The sequence below is a fragment of the Diaphorina citri genome, unplaced genomic scaffold (assembly GCF_000475195.1).
Source record: "Diaphorina citri unplaced genomic scaffold, Diaci psyllid genome assembly version 1.1 scaffold1052, whole genome shotgun sequence".
Lineage (NCBI taxonomy): Eukaryota > Metazoa > Arthropoda > Insecta > Hemiptera > Psyllidae > Diaphorina > Diaphorina citri.
In genome coordinates, this window is record NW_007378481.1 from 82,428 (window position 1) to 86,140 (window position 3,713).

Here is a 3,713-nt window from a genome sequence, read left to right on the forward strand (position 1 = left end):
TGTCCCAGTAAAATCAAATTTGACGCTTAGGCCAGCCACTCCTCACTATCAGATTGACCTGACAGGCGGACCTGATCAGGCATTCCTGTCAGGTCTACCTGACAGTGAGTGGCCGACATTGGGGGGACTCAAAATAATAATAATTAAATAAAAAATACTTCTGAGAAAAACTATCGGAAGTGCTGATTGTAATGATGTTCACTTCTGTTTTCTCTTGTCTGAGATATTCAATGTTCTAATTCTGCAGTTTGGTTGTTACATCCTGTATTGCAAGTTTTTTTAAAAGGAACTTTTCATAGAAATGGATTTTAAGACGTGTCTGTGTCTATCTTGCGTTTCTAGTCACGCAAGACTTGGCTTGTTGGGTTCGATTCCCGTCCGGGGCGGATTTTATCCCCATGGGATAAGGTTCGTTTTCGGAACGGCTGGTTTTCTCCTAACCTGTCCTTCCGCTCTCTCAGATTTCGGAACAAGAAGACCTCTGTTGTTGAGTTCCCTCTTTTAATTTTCTTTCTTCTCTTTTTCTCTCTCTCGTTCTTTATTTCTCTCTCCCTCTCTCTCTCTCTCTCTCTCTCTCCCTTATCTTTCTCTCTTCTCTCTTCCGGAACAGAGAAGGAGGACAGGATAGGAGATAGCCAGCCGTTCCGAGAACGAGCATTATCCGTTCAGGGTAAAATTCTATCTTGGGGGAGTCCTCCTTCCAACCACCAGTAAAATAGGCTCCCTATAAAATCCAACAATCTGCCCCTGGTCTAGAGATCATATAGCATGTAAAATATGAAAAACAAGGTTGTTAAGTGAAACTTCATGGGAGGGAAAATAGGGAAGGGAGGGAGAAATTGAGACTTAAGGAGGGAGAAACTGGGACTTGAGGGAGATTGAGTGGGAAAAAGAGGGAGTGGGACAAAATAGGAGGGAGAAAGTGAAATTGGGACTTCAGGAGGGAGATAGAGGGAAAAGGGAGAGCGTGGGAGAAAATAAGAGGGAGAAAGGGAGGAAAGTTTAAAAGGTTTAATCCATCCACGCCACGATCCGGCTTAATGCAACACCATCAATAAAACTACATTTAGTAGAGATTTTTTAAAGAGGTTTGATAGAGGGAACTGTAACTGCTAGGGTCTTATCGTCCCGAAATCGAAGAGAGAAGGAAGACAGGATAGGAGATAGCCAGCCGTTCCGAGAACGAGCATTATCCGTTCAGGGTAAAATTCCATCTTGGGGGAGTCCTCCTTCCAACCACCAGTAAAATAGGCTCCCTATAAAACCCAACAATCTACCCCTGGTCTAGAGATCATGTAGCATGTAAAATATGAAACAACAAGGTTGTTACGTGAAACATGCATAAAGGGGAGGGAAAATAGAGTTAGGGATGGAGAAATTGAGACTTAAGGAGGGAGAAACTGGGACTTGAGGGAGATTGAGTGGGAAAAAGAGGGAGTGGGACAAAATAGGAGAGAAAGGGAAATTGGGACTTCAGGAGGGAGATAGAGGGAAAAGGGAGAGCGTGGGAGAAAATAAGAGGGAGAAAGGGAGGAAAGTTTGAAAATAGGAGGGAGAAAGGGAAATTGGGACCTAAAGGGGGGAGATTGAGGGAAAGAAGAGGGAGTGGGAGAAAATTCGAGGGAGAAAGGGAGGAAAGTTTAAAAGGTTGCAGTTTGAAATTTTATCGCAGAAGCGTATTAGATATTTTCGTGTCGATTAATAAGCACGTCAAGACAATATACAGGGTGAATCAGAAAATTATAACTATACAGGGAGAACGAAAAGCGCTTTAACGTCATTGTACAACTGCTGATTATAATTATACAGGGAAAAAAAGAGCTTTAAAGTTACTGCATAACTGCTGAGGTTTTTGGAAACGAGGGTCTTACCCTTTATTCGGCGATAAGCTACCCAACTCCTCACATTAACTTCACCCAGCCTGAGTGGGATCGGAAAAAGCCAGCAGCTCGCGACTGCCCAGATGGTCACCCATTCGGATACCAACAGAGCACAACTTTACTCAACTTCAGTGATCCATTTGTAACAGGCGAATTCAATGTGTTACGAGATGAAGGAAGTGAGAGATGGTGTGTCCAAAAAATAGACTTTTCTGTTGATTTTGTAACATGATGTCAAGTAGTAAATTAATTACTACCTAATAACAACATGTGATAGAAAGGTGTCTCCACACATAGTCAACGGCCATCGATCGATGTGAATTTATTGTGAATCGATGTATTGTGGATCGACTATGTTTGGACACACTTTAAAGTTGTCTTTATTTGTGACCTTTCAAAGGTACCTTTCATGACTTTCAAAGGTAAAAATTAAACATTCAAGTAAAGACAATTTTATTCTATCCATCTTGTGGATGAAACCTACAATGTTGTTTCATATACATATTTTGTAAATAAAAGTATTCTAGTAATCTAGTAGACTTAGGTCCAGTAATATCCCCAGTAGTCCAATTTTAAGAAACGATTTACGTCACAAACACACAAATATTTGAAATATTGTTACCATACTACCATAGTTTATAAGAAAATCATTTACTACATCAGCTAAATCTAATTTTCTAAACCTTAATTTTCAAATCCTTGTTAAGTTCGGTTTATTGACTTTTTATTTTTTCATCTTGATGGATTTTTTACTGTCTGAACCAAAATTTTCTTTCTTCCGAAAAATTTCTCCCGATTTTTCCCCCTGCCTTTGGATTACTGTATGCATAAAACAACACGTTTTTCTTTCTTCTTTTTTTTTTTAAAAAAAAAGAGAGAGGAAGAGGGATTTTTGGGGAAAGGAGAGGGAGAGTGAGGGATTTTCACACACTTTTCGTCACAAAGCTTCGAAATAAAGTGATTTTTATATCCCCTTAGAAGATTATTAAAAAAAAAAGTAGAGGAGAAGGAGGAGGAGAAGGAGAAGGAGAAGGAGAAGGAGAAGGAGAAGGAGGAGAGGGGAGAGGCGGAGGAGAAAAAGGAAAGAGAACAAAAGGAAACAGAGAAAAAAGGATAGACATTAGGAATGGAAAAACAAATGGGAAGAGAATGAGAAGGGGAGTAGTAATTGAAAGAAGGGAAAGAGGAAAAGGAAGAAAACGAAAAGGAAACAGAAAAAAGAATAGCTGTGGGAAAAGAGATAGAAGAAGAATGAAAAAAAAAGTACTTAGGTAGTAATTGAGAGAAGAAGAAGAAAAGGAAACAGAAAGAAGAATAGATAGTAATAGAAAAATAAAAAAGGAAAAGAATGAAGAAAAGCAGACGGGAAGAGTAGTAATTGAAAGAAGAAAAGAAAAGGGAGGATGAGAAAAGGAAGAGGAAAAGGGAGAGAGGGAGGGATGGAATCGCCTTTTTTATCCTAATATCTTTAAGCTTTTTTTGGTATTCCAACATAAAATTTTCCCATTTTCCAGTCAACTATCGAGTAATATTAGTCATGATCGCATATATTTCACAGATGACAGGTGAACTCCTTCCCGCTTTCCCTGATAGGGATCCCGTCCATATATTTCACTCATGACGAGTGCACCCCCCACCCCATATTTTGTGATAGGCAACCCTCCTCGTGATGAGGGGTGCCACCCTTCCTCTTTCCCTGTTAAGGCTGCCCCCCATAAATTTCACTGATGATGAGTACACCCCACCCATTTTTTTTTTTTTTTTTTTTTTTTTTTTTTTTTTTTTTTTTTTTTTTTGTGGGGGGCGCGCAGATAGTGGGGTTGTTTTCTTTTC